Source organism: Heteronotia binoei, chromosome 6, assembly GCF_032191835.1.
Source record: "Heteronotia binoei isolate CCM8104 ecotype False Entrance Well chromosome 6, APGP_CSIRO_Hbin_v1, whole genome shotgun sequence".
Taxonomy (NCBI): domain Eukaryota; kingdom Metazoa; phylum Chordata; class Lepidosauria; order Squamata; family Gekkonidae; genus Heteronotia; species Heteronotia binoei.
The window spans coordinates 72,131,382-72,152,174 of NC_083228.1; the positions used below are offsets into that span (position 1 = coordinate 72,131,382).

Genomic DNA, 20,793 nt, shown 5'->3' on the forward strand with positions numbered 1-20,793 from the left:
ATGGATATGCGATACCCCATAAAGTTGAGTTCTATTTTGTGAAACTCGCACTTGGACAGCTTGGCAAACAGTTTGTGTTCATACAGGGTCTAGAGCACCTCTCTCAACAGCTGAACGTGCGAGGGGAGGTCTTGGGAATATATTAACATGTCATCCAGGTAGCAAACCACGCCCTTACTTGTGTAGCACATCATTGATCAAGTTCATGAACACCCCTGGGGTCCCCTTGAAGCCGAATGGCATGGCCAAGTACTCGAACTGTCCGAGCGGGGTGTTAAATGCAGTTTTCCACTCGTCCCCCTCCTTGATGTGCACCCAGAAGTACGTGTTCCGGAGGTCGAGCTTGGTAAAGATTTTCCCTTGGGACACCTCCCCCAACAGGTCCTAAGTAAGCGGGAAAGGGTATGCATTACTCATAGAGATCGCGTTCAATTCGCAAAAATAGGTACATAGCCGTAAACTGCTGTCCTTTTTCTTTCTGAAGAGAACGGGGGATATGGCAGGGCGTATAAAACCCCAGTGTAGAGTCAGGAACTTTTGTAGCTCCTTCCGCTCCCCTCGACTCATCGAGTATAGCTTGGCTTTGGGTGGCTCCCCCTCTACCAGCTCAATGGTGCGGTCCATATCCCGGTGAGGGGGTAGCTCATCCACCTCCTGAGCATCGAACACCTTATGGAGGTCTTGGTATTTGGAGGGCAGGGAGGGTGCCTTGACTCTGGTGACACACAACTTTTCCAGTTGGGGAGAGGGATGTGGACCCCACTTTTTGACTCTCGCACACCGGGTCTAGGAAGTATATGGTGCTCCTGCTCCATTGGACTAGCTAGTCATGATCAGCCAACCACTCTAGGCTGAGAACTGCTTGGAACTTGGCCACCGGGGCTATGATGAAAGTGCGGAGTTCCCAGTGCTTCCCCATCCCCAAGGCGCACACTTCAGTCCCCATGCTATACAGCTCCACCTTCATCGGGCTCCCATCCATCTGCTCAAATATATAAGATTCTTTAAGGGTCATAGTTCTCAGTCCTAGCGCCACTACTAAGCTAGGCGACAGTAAGTCTTTTGAGCACCCTGATTCCAGTACAGTTCTAATACAAGTAAACCTCTTCATGACGGGGTTCATTAGGGTTATGGGCACATAATACAAAGTCTCGGATAATCTCACCCATAGTGGTGCGGCTGTGGCTTGGACCTGTTGGTGTGCATTCCTCACAGCAGGTTGTTGTCATTTCCCGTCAGCTGGGCCTCTCCATCCTCCTCCTCCTCAGACTCCTCCTGGATCAGTTCCCTGAACTGCAGCACTGCAGACTTAGCCTTGGCAATCAGAGTTCCTGACCCCCCAGTTTTCTTCTTTGCCTCCGGCTTGATTGGCGTGGAGGTTCGCTGTTCTCTGCTTATTCACGCACCCGGTGGCGATGTGATTCTCCCCCCACATTTGAAGCACAACTTGATCTTGGCTCTATGGTCTCATTCCTCTCGAGAGAGTGGCTCGGGGGCTCTCTTGGGTAGGCTCAGTCTTGGAGTTTTCTCCCAGTCCTCCTTGGGGGCGCCAACCCTGTTGCTTCTTGTGGAGGGTGATCACCTTGTTACGATCCTCTATCTCACAGGCTAGTTGGGTCCAGCTGACCAGGTCTCTCAGCTCCCCCGTCTTCAGAGATGCCCCGTAGATGTGGGAGTTCAGGCATCTTTTGAACTGCTCGATAGACATGGCGGGGATGCTTCAAAGCTTTAGATAAGCAGTGGGGATGATTCAAAGCAATAGTTCGCATAGCAAGCACAGCCTTAGCATTGTATTATTATTAGCTAATTGGATACATATGGCAAGAGGAAAAAGAAGGAGTGACTCTTGACAGAATCCCTCTGATTCTCAGATGCTGGGAAGTCATTAGCAGGTAAGAACAGTTGTCTGTTGCTTCCCTGTGACTGACCACGGTTAGGAAGAGGATGCTGGACCATTGGTCTGATCCAGTATTGATGCTTATGGAGTGGACCCCTGACACAGGAATTACCAAAAAGCAGATCAAGGTTCCTGAAAATCCAGCAGCATCAGGCACCCCTGCATGTGAATAGGGAAGCAGTCCATTGTATGGAAAAGGTCTTCTTAGAGGCAATTCTATCAACTTCCTCCCCATTTAAGATTCCAAGTGTCTCATTGATTAGCATTAATAATAGTCCTAATGCACAAGAGGATCTGCCAGGTAATTACCCTTAGCATAAACTCATCAACTACTCCGGACACAGCTATCAAGTCGGCTATCACACCCAGTCTTTTCACCCCTGAGATCATTGTGTAAACTTGTCAGTCTGGCACTTATAATTTTCTGCTGGTACACTTATAATTCGGTCTCTGACACTTATAACTTCCCTACCTAGCAGCTAGATCCAAACTGGCATTAAACTTCAGAAGTTTCTTCTGTTGTCAAATTCTGATCCTAGGAGATGGCAGCTCCCACATGATGGATTATCAGAACATAACTCTGATTCCCCAGGCAATTTGCAAGTAGGATCACCCCACCTATTGCCCCTGTGACACCACACATGATTTTTCATGGACACTTTGAGCAGGCCCCAGTCTCCACTTCACTTTGCCTTTTTTTAACTTCTGCACCATATCTGCCAACTGGGACCATCCATCTGTCATTTATCTCCTTTTCCCTGGACTCTACCAGACCTCAGCTCTCACCAGATCAGGATGATAACAGTTGAAACCATTTCAGTGCATTATTAATGACCTACAGCCTCTTCTGGATGAAGGTATTTCTCTTTCTCAAGCCTCAGGTGGTAGAAATTTCATTGCTTAGATTATCATACACAGCCCCCTAATTTAAAACAGCTTCTCACCTATAGCCATGGACAGGGGTCGCTTTGTAGAAAAATAAGTGGTGGAGCTCATCCAGGGATCGTTATGCAGCTGCATGTACTATTCAATGGGCAAGGTGGGGAGGAGGGGGAACCCTCAGAAGGGTGCAGGAGCTGCGCTCCTGTGAGCTCCTGCTGAATCTGAGGCCTGGCCATGGACCACCCAACAGAGACACAAACCCAGGAAACAAACCTTGTAACAGACCCAGCTGTGTCTCCATATACAGTCTGCCAATACAGGACCTAATACCATCAATTGCACCATTCTGGGATCAACTTGCACATCATTCAATTTAATCTATGCCATTGTGTGCTCACAATGACCTTCTACTATCTACATGTGGGGTGGGGGGTAGATTTGCTTTTTACTGGAGAGAATCATGGAAAACAAAACCAGACGTAAGAAATCAGAACATCCAGAAACTAGTGCAGGAATATTTAAATATTGCTGAAAGTCATTATTCAACAAGAAAACTTCATAACGAAAGTGCTGAATTAGAACTCATCGAGAAATTAAACACCACATTCCACCTTGTCTTAAAAAGAGATTTGGACTTCCTTACTCACCACAATTTTTAATGCCAATTTATAAACAATTTATTTGGTAACCTGTTACGAATGTTAACTTTCATATAAACTTCAGACTGTTTCTCCCTGAGAAGTCATTACCTTATCTGTTTATAACCACTACTCCATGAGCTGAATTCATCACCTTGTTTATTTGTGTGTAAATGTTAATCCAGTTCTAGTCACTTACACAGAGAATTTACACTTGCAAGTCTCATGACAGAATTCACACCCAACCTGTCTCAAGCCCTTTTCCTCTTTGTAACAGTCCACTTAAGCAGAATCCCCAGTTTGATTCCCTCATATCAGAAGAAGTGAATTGTGATTCATTAAAACTCATACTGAAATAAATGTTAAAAGATAAGAACATAAGAGAAGCCATGTTGGATCAGGCCAATGGCCCATCCAGTCCAACACTCTGTGTCACACAGTGGCCAAAAAATTTATATATATATATACACACACACACACACACATACATATATATACATACATACATATACATACATACATATATATGTATGTATATGTATACATATATATACATATATACACACACATATATATACACACTGTGGCTAATAGCCACTGATGGACCTCTGCTCCATATTTTTATCTAACCCCCTCTTGAAGCTGGCTATGCTTGTAGCTGCCACCACCTCCTGTGGCAGTGAATTCCACATGTTAATCACCCTTTGGGTGAAGAAGTACCTCCTTTTATCCGTTCTAACCCGACTGCTTAGCAATTTCATTGAATGCCCACGAGTTCTTGTATTGTGAGAAAGGGAGAAAAGTACTTCTTTCTCTACTTTCTCCATCCCATGCATAATCTTGTAAACCTCTATCATGTCACCCCGCAGTCGACGGTTCTCCAAGCTAAACAGCCCCAAGCGTTTTAACCTTTCTTCATAGGGAAAGGGTTCCAAACCTTTAATCATTCTAGTTGCCCTTTTCTGGACTTTTCCCAATGCTATAATATCCTTTTTGAGGTGCGGTGACCAGAATTGCACACAGTATTCCAAATGAGACTGCACCATCGATTTATACAGGGGCATTATGATACTGGCTGATTTGTTTTCAATCCCCAGCATTGCATTGGCCTTTTTTATTGCAATTGCACACTGTCCTGACATTTTCAGTGAGTTATCTACCATGACCCCAAGATCTCTCTCTTGGTCAATCTCTGCCAGTTCACACCCCATCAACTTGTATTTGTAGCTGGGATTCTTGGCCCCAATGTGCATTATTTTGCACTTGGCCACATTGAACCTCATCTGTTCAATGCTAGAACGAAGTCTGAGTTCAGTGGCACCTTTAAGACCAACAAAGTTTAACTGCATATAAGCTTTTATGTGCATTCACCCTTCATCAGAATGATGAAAAGCTTATACCCAGAATTAAACTTTTTTGTTTTTAAAGGTGCCACTGGACTTCTGTTTTATTTTGCTGTAGCAGTTTTGCTGCTTTATTTTATTTTTTGCTTTATTTTGCTGTTAGTACATGATTACCCACTTGCAATTAAATATCATGGCAATGCTGAATTCACTAATTTGAGTAAGTAGGCCAGGGTTATCTTTAGTCAATGAATGATATCCATGACCAGACTAATTATATTTATGTTTGCATGCACTACCGCTAAGCTTTCAATTGTATTTTGAGTTGTTTAGGTTAATGTTCTTTAATGCAATCAAGCTAGTTTACTTAAATATCCTGTGTTGACCTAGTTCATGTTCTGGGAAGTAAATTCTCATTCTTCTCTCTGTCACTTACACATTTACAAACACTGATACAGACTGCATTTTAAATCTCATTATTTCCACAAATACTGTTTTCTGTGGGGTTGGGGTCTGAAATCCTAAAACACTGTGCTGTATCACGTAAATTCACCTATGGTCATTATCTATCTCCTTGGAAAGGTGCCATCACAGGGCATTTTACAGTTAAGAGATCCACTCCATCATTGGGCTTCTGGATGCAGAGTCATCAGTAAGGAAGAATGCCAAAGAGCAGGTATCTTGTTTGCAACTCTGCTTTATGATTAGGAAACACTCACAAGCTTAATTTCTAATGCTTGTTTATCAAATATAACCTGTTCCTTGTCTTTTTAGCAGTGTATATCTGTATTCAGAATATGTTATACAAATGCTATGTGATAGTTTTTTCCCCCCATCTCCTCACACTTGTTTATGACTATAATCAGATTTGTTTATGCATGATCTTACTTTCTCACTTAAAACTTCTTTACATTGATGAAATATATAAAATTGTGCCTGCACCAGAAAAAGAAATTTGTGCCACACAGTAATGACAATCTAGCTATATTGGCAGAGAGAAAACAAAAAAGGGCACAGTTACGTAGCAATGAAGCAGTAACCAGCTTAAGAAGTATCCTGCTCATTGATCTCAGGATCTGATTAGCTACTTGCACAAACACAGGCAACACGAGTGCTAACTCACAACACTACACTAAACGCACAGTTCCACACAACTATCACCCACAATTTAGTAGATTAGTTGATAGGGTGAAACCACAGTATACGGTGATAGGGTGAAATTAGTCACAGTATAGATTTGAGAGCCTATTAGTTGTAAAGCAAAAATAAATCTTCCAGTATAAAATAAATATAAGCCATAACAGAAACATAGCTTAAAGATCCAGAACTCTGTTCTCACATCTAAATATGAAAGAAGATGTCCATCTTCTAGACATCTTGGAGGTTGGGAGACATGCCACAAGACTGGAGGACAAAATCTACAGTGAATACACAGTGTAACACAAGCAAGAAAACAGAAAATTGGGTGACCAAATATACTCACTGGCCACTATGGCCACTATGTGAAGATGCACATTTCAGTGAGAGGGTCAATTTCATGTAATAGAATGCTGGATTTTTGGTTCTTGATAAAGCTGGAAGTGAAATGGGAATCAACTTGAAGCTAGCAAGCTTGTTGAGTTATTGGTCTTTGAACTAATACCATTGAATAGATGAATTCTTCATGAGATCTGATTGAAAGGATAATTTTATATTTTGATGAACTTTAAGGATACTCCACAAGAATCACCATAGGAATCTGAGACTTGTGCTTTCACTCTGTGCATTTTGTGGGAATTGTACTATGGAACCCTGAAAATGCAAGAAGGAAAATTGTGAATATTGTCTTATTTAAAACATTGAAGAAATTGGAGATGTTTGGTTACAGTATTTATTACTTATTTTAAAAACATGACAATATTATAAAAGTATTTCTTATTGAATATATTTGGTTGCAGAGTTTTCTATTTTCTTGCCTACAACACTAGAGGAGGGCAGATGTTATTGCAATTTAAAAAGAGAGAGAGAGAGAGAGAGGAGAGATGACCCAGGAAACTACAGACCAGTTCATCTGACCACTGCCCCAGGGAACATACTGGAAAAGATTATAAAGGGGTCAATCTACAAGCTTCTAAAGGACAACTTGGTGATTCCGGAAAGTCAGCACATATTTCTCCCCAACAGATCCTGCCAGACCAACCTCATTTCCTTCTTTGATGCAGTGACAAGTTTACTGGATCAAAGGAATGCTATTGATGTTATTTACCTGGATTTCAATAAACCTTTAACAGATTCCCCATGATGTTCTGATTGGTAAACTAGAAGACTGTGGACTGGACTCTAAAATAGTTATGTGGATAGGGAACTGATTGGAGAACCACAATTAAAGAGTAGTTGTCAGTGGCATTTCATTTGCATGGAGGGAGGTGTCCAGTGGGGTGCCACAGGGCTCAGTTCTGAATTCTGGTACTTTTCAATATTTTAATCTGTGATCTGGATGAGGGTGTGGAGGGGCTACTCATCAGATTTGCAGATGGCACCAAATTGGGAGGAACAGTGAATACACCATAAGATAGAGACAGAATTCAACGAACACACTGAAAAAGTGGGCAGATGTGAACAAGATGCAATTTAACAAGGATAAATGCCAAGTTCTACATCTGGGTAACAAAAACAAGCAATGTGGGAGATACGCTTCTGGGTAGCATGTGTGAACAAGATCTTGGAGTATGAATGGACTGTAAGTTAAATATGGGCAGCCAGTGTGATGAAGTGACAAAAAAGGCTAATGCTATCTTGGAGTGTATCAACAGAGGCATAACATCCAAAACACAAGATGTCATAGTACCACTGTACACTGCATTGGTCAGGCTACACCTGGAGTATTGTGTGCAGTACTGGAGGTCTCACTTCAAAAAGGATGTGGACAGAATGGTGCAAGTGCAGAGGAGAGTCACAAGGATAATCAGGGGCCTGGATACCAAGCCCTATGAGAAAAGGCTAAGGGACTTGAGAATGTTCAGCCTGGAGAAAAAGAGGTGTGGGGGGGACATGATTGTTCTCTAAGTCTTTGAAGGGCTGTCACTTAGAGGAGGGAGTTGTTCCTGTTGGCAGCAGAGGGTAAAACTCACAATAATGAGTTTAAATTAAGGGCAGGAAGGTACTGGATGGATATTAGGAAAGCAAAATTTACAGCAAGAGTTGTTCAGCAGTGGAATCAACTATCTAGGGGGGTGATGAGCTCTCCCTCACTGGCAGTCTAAGCAGTGGCTGCACAAACACTTGTCAGGGATGCTCTAGGATGATCTGCATTGAGCAGGTGGTTGCACTAGATGGCCTATATAGCCCTTTCCAATGCTGTGATTCTATGATTTTGTGATCTATGGAACCCTGAGAATGCAAGAAGGAAAATGGCAACTGAGAACAGCTGTGTACAAAGCAGGACCGGATCCACATGTTTTTTGAGGGGGGGGCAAAATTAAAAAATGATGCCCCCTTATGGGCCATTCTATCTTATGGCCCCATAGAATACAATGGACTCCATGCCCAATTTGGCAGCCCCCCCCTCCTTCAGCACCCGGGGCAAGCCCCCCCCTCTCCCCCCCCCCCTAGATCTGGCCCTGGTACAAAGCACCAAACATAAAGACCAACATAAATATGTAACATCTGTAGACAATGACGTCTCATAGAAATGGATTAAGGATAATTGTGACATGTGTTACCAAATTGCCCACAGGCCACCCCACCTATCTCATATGTCAATAGACAAAAGGCTAGATGATATCTAAACTTTACAACTGAAAATAGGCATGCCAGGTAAAACACTCCATACCATTATCAGGTGGGACATATACCATAGAAGGTAAGGTAAGAGAATGCTAAAAAAATAAATAAAATTCAGCATATAAAACTCCCTCCCCTCCTCTCCTTTAGATCCTCCCCCTCATTTCAGTAAGCTTAATCAGAACAGATCTGGATGGTGGCACTACAATACCAATGACCACATTCAAATTCCAATTTGAGATCATGGGGGAACCAGGGGGAGGGTATAGGAAGCACCCTAACACCTTCCTCATAATCAAAATACAGTTAAGTATGCATAAAGCAAAAAAAAAGATCATACTGGCAACAATATGAACATATGAAGCTGCCTTATACTGAATCAGACCTTTGGTCCATCAAAGTCAGTGTTGTCTTCTCAGACTGGCAGCGGCTCTCCAGGGTCTCAAGCTGAGGTTTTTCACACCTATTTGCCGGGACTCTTTTTTTTGGAGATGCCAGGGATTGAACCTGGGACCTTCTGCATCCCAAGCAGATGCCCTACCACTGAGCCACTGTCCCTCCCCAATACCAACTAAATATTTATCACACACTTGGGAAGAGAAGAAGGAACACTGGTGCCCATATTTGTGAACACCAAACTGTCCATCCATTAGCATCTGTTACAGATTCACCCTGCCTTCTTCAAACAACTGCTGGACAATCTGTATGCGCTCCCTTCTCTGTTTGATCCTCACAACTACCCAGTAAGGCTGGCTGGGGTGAGAGAAAGAGAAACTGGCCAAGGTAAACTTCATGCCTCACATCTTTTCTTCATTATAAAAACACACCAGAAAAACAAGCAGATCTATGACTAAAGGCGTATTTTACTGTCCTGGTTAAGCTACGTTGCAAATCCATTGAGACAAAGTGCAGGGGGGGGGGTTGTAGCAGGAACTCGGGCCACACACCCCTGATGTAGCCAATCCTCCTGGAGCTTACATTAGGCCCTATACAAAGAGCCCTGTTAGCTCTTGGAGGATTGGCTATGTCAGGGGGGTATAGCCTGATATTAGGGTTCCCAAATCCCCCGCCTGGGCGGGGGACCCCCGATTTGGAGCCTCCTCCCCCCGCTCGCTAGAAATCTGGAAAGCGGGGGGGAAATGGCGGCGCTTCCCACCTGCCCAATACAAGCTAAGCGCGAGCAGGCCTCTGGCTGGGTTCAGGCTGCCAATCGAGGTCTCGCGCCACGCCGGCGGGGTGGGCTGGAGCTGAGCGCTCCTTCTCTGAGCCCTTTTCTTCTCTCCCTACCTCCTCCCACCTCAGCCCGGCTGTCTGGGGGCTCTTCCGCGCCCTGGTGGTGGAGCGCCGGCTGTCCCCGGAGGGAGGGAGGGAAGCTGGAGCGGCTGCAGCGGCATCTTGCTTGCGAGGAGGGCGACGGGGCGCGGGCAGCAGCCGCCTCGCTTGCAGCCTTCTTGCCCCGCAGCCCTCTCCACCCTGCCCTGCCTGCGCACGGCCCCGAGGAGAAGGAGGCGGGCAGCCCCAGCGCCACCGACTGCAGTTGGGCCAGCCCTCCAGCAAGCACCTGCCTTTCCGGGGAGCCCGCAGGCAAAGTGCCCCAGCCTCCCTCCTTTCCACGGAGCTTCAGGGAGCCCCGCCCCCACCGGGAAAAGACGGCAGCTTTGGAGGGAGGGAAGCTGGAGTGGCTGCAGCGGCGTCTTGCTCGCGAGGAGGGCGACGGGGTGCGGGCAGCGGCCGCCTCGCTTGCAGCCTTCCTTGTTCCGGAGGAGCCCTGATGCCAGGCAAGGAGCTGCGGGCGCTGCCATGGCCGAGACTGGCATCGACCAGTCCAAGCTGCCCGGCGTCAAGGAGGGTAAGGCGGCGGGGCTCCCACCAGGCGGGCCCTGCACTGCTGCCCTTGCTCCGTGGCCCTCTCCACCCTGCCCTGCCTGCGCACAGCCCCGAGGAGAAGGAGGCGGGCAGCCCCAGCGCCACCGACCGCAGCCCGGCCAGCCCTCCAGCAAGCGCTGCCTTTCCGGGGAGCCTGCAGGCAAAGCACCCCGGCCTCCCTCCTTTACTACCAGGCCTGGGAGACACCCTCCCCGCAGCCAGGGGCCCGCTCAGGAGGGCTACCTTTCTCAAAGTGGGGCCTGGAGAGCTCCCGGAATGGCCACGGAGCTCTTGGCTGCAGGGAGCCCCGCCCCCACTGGGAAAAGAAGGCAGCTTTGGAGGAGGGTGGGCGCCTTCGTGGGCATGGCTTGCATCCCCCCCCCCAGGTCCCTGTCCTTAACAGACTCTGCCTCCAAAGCTTCAGGGGTTTCCCGACCTGGAGCTGGCAACCCAGCGCCTCCCCAATACAGATTGGAGGTTCTCTGTTTTGGCATTGGGAAGGGTTCAATTATACTTGTCACAGCCTTAATCCTGGCTCCACCCCTAATGTCTCCTGGCTCCACCCCCAAAGTCCCCAGATATTTCTTAAATTGGACTTGGCAACCCTACCTGATATGCAAAGGAGTTCCTGTTACAAAAAAAGCCCTGCCTAAGTGGATCAAGATAGGAGAGGTGTGGAAGAGGTTGTGTGAACCAGGGATTGGGAGCTGATATGAAGAAGCAAATTAACGGGAAACACAGTTACAGGAGCCACAGGATCTTGGACCACTCAAGATAGCACATATATTTGTTTGATAAAGAAGCGCAGTTCATCTGAGCCTTAAATCCTGGTACAAACCATGACTTCTCAAATACTGCTCTCAGCTAAGGAATGGAATAATCTTAAAGAAACATTGGTCTGCCATGAATTAGTACATACAGATGTGCAGAATACCCTCAGGGCTTTTTAAAAAAAAAACAGGAACACACAGGAATGCAGTTCCAGCTGCCTTGGCATCATGGGGTTTGGCCTAATATGCAAATTAGTTCCTGCTGGACTTTTTCCACAAAGAAAGCCCTGAATACCCTATTAATGTGCCTTTTGCTTTCCTATGCAGAGCTGTGATAAATCTGAACTATTAACCCTGACTGCTAGTTAGGTTGCTTGGAGATTACTGGTTACCACTGTGTAAAGGTCAAAACACCCATTTTAGAAAACAGGCAGCAAAGAAAAATCAGTCTTACCAGGTGTTCTGTAAAGACATCCCCCATATTTAATTTCATTAATCTGCTATATGCATGCCAATATTGATATCTCTCACAGATTATTTTTTTTGCAAAAACTCTTCTGGGATAATTAACTGAGTTAATTACTCTAAGCATTCTATAATTAACAAGGGTACATCTGCCCATCAATCTCCAATTTCGCTATATTTATTTCCTTCACTGTTTCCCCCCAGAATTAAACCCAAACAAATAGTAACCATATAAACTAAACTTGTTATTCCTGTTTGGTTCTTGAATTAGTTAAATATCTTCATTATGTTGTACACTAATTAGCTGCTCACCTTCTGCCTATATGTATACATTGTATACATTGTATTTGTATACATTGAACTTCCATATCTGAAGAAGTGTGCATGCACACGAAAGCTTATACCTTGAATAAATCTGTGTTGCTCTTAAAGGTGCTGTTGTACTTGAACCAAACTGAAATGTCAGTAGTCAGATCATTGGACCTTGTGAATTGGCCAGAAAAAGAAATTTTAAATTTTGTACGGTTTGAGCTTGGCTTGATAATTCCAGCAGTAGGAAAAAGCATCCACATAAGTAATTCTTTACTTTTGTTATTTTATATTTCATTTTGCTTTATCTACATAATAAATGGTGATACTGCTGAATTTCATGGCAGCCCTAATCTAGTTCAGATTGAATTTTCTTTTATGATTTTTCCATGCTCAGAATGAAACAGCCATCCTTTTTTGTCAACTACATCAATTTAATATGACAGAAATCCTGCTATTAAAAATGACTTTGTATGAAAGGACTGAGTATGAACAGCATAGAATGATGTAAAAATGGCATATAACATAACATTGGTGTAAAAAAGCTCTACAAATAAACAAACAAAATGAGAAGTTTGCCACAGGAAAAAAAAGAAAAATGGTTTTCCCAACCATCCACAAAATTTAAAAGAAATCATATACATTATGCTTAGGAAAATCATATTTCACATACATATAAGTTGTTAAAATATATATATGAAAGTTATTTTAAAGTGTGTGTGTGTGTGTGAGAGGGAGGGAGAGAGAGGAAGGGAGGGGAGGGGAGGGGGAGGGGAGGGGGAGGGGAGGGGGAGGAGGAGGAGAAGATGGAGAAGGAGAAGAAGAAGAAGAAACAGAGAGACAGACAGACAGGGACTCCCTGGGGGCAATCCTATCCTTCTCCCCTCACTTGCCAGACCAACTACTCCTCAGGCAGATTGCCCACCTGCTGCATTACCATCTCTGCTTGTCTGGTTCATGTGGTGGTGGCAGCTCCTGCTCTTTCTGCCTGCCTACAATGCTGCTGGCTGCCTGGATCATGTACAGGCTCCCATTCCTTCACCTGTTGCAATGCTGCTGCCATCATCACTACTTCCATTTACCTGGCCAGCCCCACAGGAAGGATTTCCCAAGTTGAGGGGGGCATGACAAAAGACAAGACAAAAGACAAAAGACACCCCCCAGGTTTCTGCATCCTTCCAAGTCCTGCAAAGAGCCACAAGAGTTACTAGCCCTCATTTTTAAAGATCTCTGGTTGGCACTAACTCAGCACCTACCTGGGAGGCATTCAACAGGAGCTTAGAAGGGCATTCTCTTTGCCCCAAAGACAATGCACTGAAGACCCTTCCTGCCACCTGGAAGCTTAAGATGATCTCACCACCAAGTTGGAGGCTGAGCTGCAATGCCAGCCAGGACTTGCAGGTGCCCATTGCCTCCAGGATTACCACAAGAGGCAGCTGCCACACCACTGTGGGGCCTCTGTGCTGCCAATCCAGGAAGAGGAAAGGAAGAGGTGGAGCACTGCCTCCTCCTGAGTAGGGGTGTGCAAAAAAAAAAAAAAATCGGCATTACACGGATTCGGAAGTATACGGAGAAAAAAAATTTGGAATCCCTGTATACTGCTGAATACTGCATTCGGAATAGCCGCATATACGGTAGATGCGCGGCTATTTCCGAATATATGGCCCTATTATACCCTATGGGCCATTGAAATCAATGGCAAATAGGGTATATTTGAAGCCGCCTGGAGGGGAGGGGATTTGAGGGAGAGCCCCCAAATTTGCAGGGGACCTGCAGGGGACTCTCCCCTCCAACCCCCCCAAGTCCCAAAAATATTGGGCCAGGGGATCCCATTCCAGGGGCACCCAAAGAGGGTGCCCCTATTCCATCATTATACCCTATGGGCCATTGACATCAATGGCAACATAGGGCATAATTAGAGGCTACTGGGGGGGGGGGGGGGCAGGGGGTTTGAGGCAGACCTGGCTGCAACAAACCCAGATGCCAGCTCTCCAGCTCTGCCCCAAACAACACGGGGAGAGCTGGCCAACCACAGCAAGCCTGCTGGTTCTGGGTCTCTCACCCAGGTGCCAGCTTCCCTGCCACAGAACACACAATCTACAGATGCCAGCTCTCCAGCCCTGCCCCAAACAACACGGGGAGAGCTGGCCAACCACAACAAGCCTGCTGGTTCTGGGTCTCTCACCCAGGTGCCAGCTTCCCTGCCACACAGAACACACAATCTACTCTATAAAAACAAGAAAGTGACCCAGCCCACACAGCCCGCACACACCCTCGCCAACCCCCACACCAACCAGAGGTAATTTAAAAAAACCAAAACAAAACCAGAAGAATCACAAAAGGCCAAGTGTTAAAAAAGTGGCCTTTTCACCAACAAGAAAGCTCAGGCCAAATAAGTCAACAACACCCCCACCCCCAAACCAGGAAAAGGGACAACAGGAAAAAAGGCCAAGCAACTCAAGTGTTTAAAAAGTGGCCTTTCACCAATAAGAAAACTCAGGCCAAATCAGTCAACAACAACACCCCCACCCCTAAAACCAGGAAAAGGGGGACAAAAGTGGCCTTTTAAACAATGGAAATTAGGCCAAACAGCACCCCCCCCCCAAATAACCTGAAGATAAAAGTAACAGCAGCAGCACAACACAGCAGCAACAAATCAAACACTGAATACTTTTAAAACAGTAAAAAAACCCTCAACTTTTAACAATACAGGAACTTTGTTAACCCCCCCCCCCCAAAAAAAAAACCCTTCGCCCTAACCCCAAGAAATCCAAGCCACCCAAATCAGGAGAAGTAAAAGGACACTGCACTTTTAAAAGTCCTCTCACTAAATTAAGATATGGGCAAATTAGCAAACCCCCCACCCCAGGCCCCCACCCCCAGCAGAACCTAACCCCAACCCCAAATAGGCTACCACCACTAAAACAAGAACCCCAAAACTGTCTTACCTTGTCTTCTCTGCTCCAGGGAAGTCTGGTAAGGCTGAGTGAGAGAGCAGCAGGCAGCAGCTGAAGCCAAGGGCCAGCCAGCAGCAGCACAATCTCTCTCACACCACCAACCCACATACACCAACACAGCAATGGTTGAGTCCAGCCAGGAAGACTCCTTAAAAAGGTTCTCTGGCCCTACAGAGAGCAATTTCAAAAAATAGCACTGCTCTCTGATTGGCCAGACAACTTGCTTACCCAAGTAAGCAAAAGATCAAAATAACAACAATGTAGCTGATGGCTGGGCCATCAGCTACACAACAGCCCTGCAAAGCATGCATTTGCAATGCATTTTGCAAATGCATGCTTTGGATTGGCTGCTGGGGCTCCTCTTCCCCCTCCCCCCCTCCCTGATCCCAGGGAGGCTATGGGAGAGGCGGGAAGAGGCCACTAAAGGCGGGAAAGTAGGCAAGCAGCTCCACTGAGGCTGCAGAAGCTACTTTCCCGCCTTTTCCATTGACAGCCGTATACTTCCGAATAGCTATTCGGCAGTATACGGCGAGCCGTATTCAGCTGCCGCATAATAGGCGGCAATGGGAATCGGCTACGGCCAATTCCGTATACAGCCGAATCAGTGTTGATTCGGCTGTATATACAGTTCGGCCGAACCAAATGGACACCCCTACTCCTGAGAGGCCATGGAGGTGAAAGTAAAGAGGGTAGGGACTGCCCCTCCCTCCTGGGTGATTTAAATTGCCCAGAAGGAAGCCCAGGAGCAGCTGCTGCCCTTCACATGCTATGGAAAGGTCCACTGATCAGCAGATCAGCAGGGCCTTTAAATTGCATGGGAGGCTGGCAGCTACTCATGTTACCTCTCCCACATGATTTAAAACATGGGGAAGGGAGAGGGGAAGTGGCTGGGAGAGTGGGAAGGGATTAGGGAAGGAAAGGCTGTGGGGCTGGGAAGAAATGTGTGGCACTCAAGCAGCAGTGGGGCAGCAGTGCAGAATGGCTGGGGAAGCAAGTCAGGGGGCCCCAGCGGGAAGTCAGAGCAGGGCCCCCCATGGCTCTCGCCAATGGCTACAAGTCTGTACCTGACTCACATGCCAATGGGAGAAGATGGTAGCAGTGTAGAGAAAGGCAATCCTTTGATGGGCCACAGTGGTATCTCTTGCCAAATTGCTAGGAAGGTAAAGGAGATTGTGAGCCGCTCTGAGACTCTTCGGAGTGGAGGGCGGGATATAAATCCAATATCTTCATCTTCTTCTTCTAGTCCAGATGCCCAGCCTCAGCTGGAAAGAGGAAGGGTGGGTGTGAGACAGGAAGGCTACTCCACTCATTTAGCACCTCTCATAAGGAGCACTCTCTCCGAAGTGTTGCCATTTCCTCCACCATTATAAGATTTAAAACTTTTTAAAATTTAAAACAAATCTGTTTTCAGATTTTTTTGCAAATCTAGGGGCAACCCAGGTTTGTACAAACCTCTCCTTTTTGTTGTACCTGTCCCTAGTATGTGAATTTAACAATCTGCATGCCATGGTCCTGCATCCAAACTATACATATACAATATTTATCATCAGCCCCTAAAAATTTACTATCATTCTCTAACAGTATTGTATGTTTGTTTAATACATTTCTACGGACTTTCTCTCCTATACCAGAAAACATAGGTAGTGAAAAGGGTTTCATTTTTACACCCACAGATTACTCAAACTGTTTGATTACACATTTTCCTGAAAAAGCCCTGTTTTTAAGATTCTGCAATCATGAATTGATATCTCTATCTGAAAAGGGAAAAAAGGGATGATAAGCTGATTGTGGTAATTGAAACACAGTGTTTGCTATTACACTGAAATGTTCAATGGACTTGGACTGAATCTTTACCCTGTCCCAGGAGTACTTCAGGTCAGCAATAAAGGAGGTGGATAGCCTTCAATGGCATATCTGAGAATCAGACTCATCACTTGAGAAGGTCAAATTATAGTCCCAAAATCAGATTCTAATACTAATCCTTTTGCTTAACATCTACAAGCAGGGCTTTTTTGTAGGAAAAAAGCCCAGCAGGAACTCAGTTGCATATTAGCCCACACCCCCGATGCCAAGCCAGCTGGAACTGCATTCCTGTGTGTTCCTGCTCAAAAAAAGCCCCGTCTACAAGTCAATTCCTCTTCCATTTAGGAAATACAGAATCTCCAAAACAGCTTTCTTTGTACTCCCCCCCACCCCAAACTGTTCCTTGAGGCTAAGAAGAGTTCATGGCATATCCCAAGGCAGTAAATTGTGTGGGAATTTGAGCATAGATCTTCACCTGTGGGCACCATTCTGTCTCCCAACGAATAGCCATCATATTAAACAACTTGGAGAGAAGGTCATGTATCACTTTCAGTGAGAAAGAAGCTGGAACTTTTAAATGTGGAGGAGGACACAAAAAGGGAAGCATTTGAACTCATTCACCAACATCTTCTCACAGAAAAATGTCCTTTATATTTTTATCCAGAACAAATTAAATGAATATCTGTAAATCTGCATGCAAAATTTTGAGTGCAGGAATTGGAATGTCTGATCTCAGAAATGTGTGTGTATGGGTGGGGGGTGGGTGGGTTATAGCAAGGCAAGGCATCTTGATCCCAAAACTACCCTTCCACCAGCTACGTCTGAGGTCTCTTGACAAACACATAATATTCTATGAAGCTCATTTGTCTCTTTTTTATAAGCTGCCTTTGTCCAAACACAGGCACAGTTTAAAAGCTCCCTTTCTAGCTTAAAAGCAACATCAAACCATTCAGTGACATCAAATGGATATATTGGATCTTTCAATCCGTACTGAAGAATTTATGGATACATTGAACATCTGAGCTTGCAAAAGGTTGACATTTGACTAAGTCTTTCACGGAATAACTGCCTGGCACAATAAAGAACTCTACATTTATAGTGGCTTTGCATCTGGAAATGTCATCATGACATCATTCAAAAAATAGCACTGTGCACCAGTGCTTTCTCTTAACATGTTATTATCTATGGTTACTAGCCCATTATATAAGAAAACCCTTTAAAGTGCATTGAGTTTCTTAGGTAAGATGGCAGAAAGACCTATAGAGTAGAAAAGGTTGCAGAACATTTACCAAGTTCATATTGTTCAATTATCCACTAATGAATTTACTCATCATTGGAAGTCCTGTAGATTTCACAAATATCAGTGCTGAGACAAACACCATCACTAAACCTTTACATGCTTCAGCAAACACTGGGGTTTGAATTCCAGTTTGAACAATGTGGTAGGAGGAATCTCATGCTCCCATCTCTATTTCTGCACCTACAATTCCGGACCTTTGCTGCATGGGCAGACAGGAAACCAGTTGAGGTTCAAACACTGTGAAGTCAGCAACTCTTCAATGATCTCTATGATCATACTGAATAACCCCAAAAGCTCCAAATGAAATCATTCATTCAGACTTCTACCGTATCAAAGTTTAAAATTTAAAACTGTAATACAATGTCACTGTGGAAGTAACAACAACAACCACCTTTACTGGCATAATCACTGTGGAAGTATTCAAGTGGTTTAATTTCATGGTTGCTATTTTGGTTTAATTTCATGGTTGCTATTTTGCATCCAGTTCTCATCTATACTCCCCCCCTTTATTTTCCCATGGAATATCCAGTAACCCTTTAAAGGGTGGGGAAGTGCATATCTCCTTGCCTCTTTGAGTCATCTTGGGAGACAGGTAGCTGCAGTGTTTTGACTTGCCATTCAGTGCATCTCTGAGCTACATAGTCCAACTCTGATCACAGAAAGGTAAGGTGAATAGGAAGTTTGGAGCCTTGACAGATGTGGTCACAGAGTAAATAACAGTAAGACTAGGGCTTTTTTTGTAGAAAAGCCCAGCAGAAACTCATTTGAATATTAGGTCACATCCCCTGACATCACCATTGTTATGCACAGGGCTTTTTAAAAAGAACAAGTCCAGTAGGCACTCATTTGCATATTAGACCACACCTTCTGATGCCAAACCAGCCAGAACTGTGTTCTGTGTGTTCCTGCTCAGAAAAAGCCCTGAGTAGGACCATTTAGCAGTTGGAATTGAAGCAGAAGGATGCACTAGACTAGAAGACTTTGTCTAATCCAGTGGTTCTTAAAAGGAGCCATACACTCCTGTGGACATGATTCACAAATCTTGGAGGATGGCTTTCGGAACTTGGGGCAGGGGGCAAATAGAGGCATTTGGAACTTTAGAATTTTAGGAAGCCTCTTCTCCTCACTTGCAATGGCTTTTGCCATCCTGTTTGTCATGCATATAATTATGGAAGGTCAACTTGTCTTCAAACAGCAAACCTAACATTAAAAAACTGGTCAATGGTCATTAAGCACAAGGGTCTCATTGAATATATGCCTGAGATCTGTCTATTAAATAGATATAAATATACAAGGTGACTTGTATGGACTGATATTTCTATGTCCTGATTTTTTTTTTATTTGGTTCCAATGTGTTCCCGGCTAGATCCTTGGTTCTTAACCTTTAACCCATTATCAGCTACCAAATACACAATATTATAATAAAATATTCCCCTAAATAACATCTTGGACTTGAGGGAGATGAGGATGCATCTAAGTAGGAAGTTGGGTAGAGCAGAAGCTGAGTTGGCAAGTGAAGTGAGAAGGAATTTAGGCATGCATTTGCAGGTTTTAAAGGCTCGCTAATTTAAATTATTTACAAAGAACACAATGTCCTAAAATAACAATTGAAGTCTGAAATAGATACTTCTGGAAAATCTATAGACAGGAGGCAAATGTTATATTTCAAGACTAGTATAATGTCTGATTTGGCAAGTCTGCCATAAACTTTTTTAAAAAAAACCAACTAAGCTGGGAGGGAAACCATAGACTACTGCAGGAGCTAGAAACCAGCTCAACACATAATTGCTCAGATAAACTGATAAGTTAGTGCTAGCACCTAATAAGTTTTTCTCCTCTAGCAGAACAGTAGAAAAATGGGCCAAGGGAACATGGTTTTCACAAAGCATAAATCCAGCTGAAAAACTGCCATGCAGTTTCCTGGCAGAATTATTTTGGCTCTGACATTGTTTCTGGACTATTCCTACATGATTCCATCCATGTCTTGCCAAGACTGTTCATATATACCAACAAAACCAATATAACCTTAGTTACTAACAGAATCTTTTCCTACTATATTTTGAGTAAGATTCTACAGTCAGCATTAGTCTTTTAGTTCCTCTGGGATAATCTCATTAGCTTCAAAGAATGTGAGAACAATATAACTGACTGGTATTTCTGAAGCTGGAAGCAACATGCACTCAACAGGATTCACAGTAGTGATGGCAGCTGTCCTGACTAAGAATCAAAGCAGGGAAGAGCTCCACTGAGACCAAAGGAGCAAGACATAGCACATATATGCCCAATTTTTCATACAGCTTTCACTTCAGCAGACTATGACACTGCCACTGAATCTATATGCATTATCCAAAGACTGGCAAATCAGGATTTGAGATTAATATTATGTAGCATAGGGATCTAACTGCAGTAATATGTGCAATTCTGTATTTCTTGTCCTGTTATTGAATTAAGGATGTTACCAAATTACGAGAAAATTCTGATGCAGTTTGGGAGTTCAAATTTCCTTAATGGTGTCTCCACTTAGTCATTCTTTTTCCCATTCACACTGCAGTCATCCTTTCCCCAAATCATGATCACAAAACTCAAAAAAAATATCACCATTAAAATGATTTCTTCTTTTTCTGTCAATTGTATAACAATGCCATAACATAAGTTGCATTAAAATATCATAAAAGAAACAAACAAAAATGAAAAACTTGCCATAGAAAATATATGGGACAAAAATAATCCTCCCAACCATACATAACAATTACAAGTAATGAAAAAAAATCATATTGGATGTATTTATTTATTTATTGGAT

At 44.3% G+C, this 20,793-nt stretch overlaps 1 protein-coding gene across 1 annotated transcript in view; it reads right to left on the minus strand.

Moving 5' to 3' along the window:
- SORCS3 (sortilin related VPS10 domain containing receptor 3) overlaps positions 1-20,793 on the minus strand; it is a 900,280-nt gene that overhangs the window by 420,147 nt on the left and 459,340 nt on the right. The window lies entirely within an intron of this gene.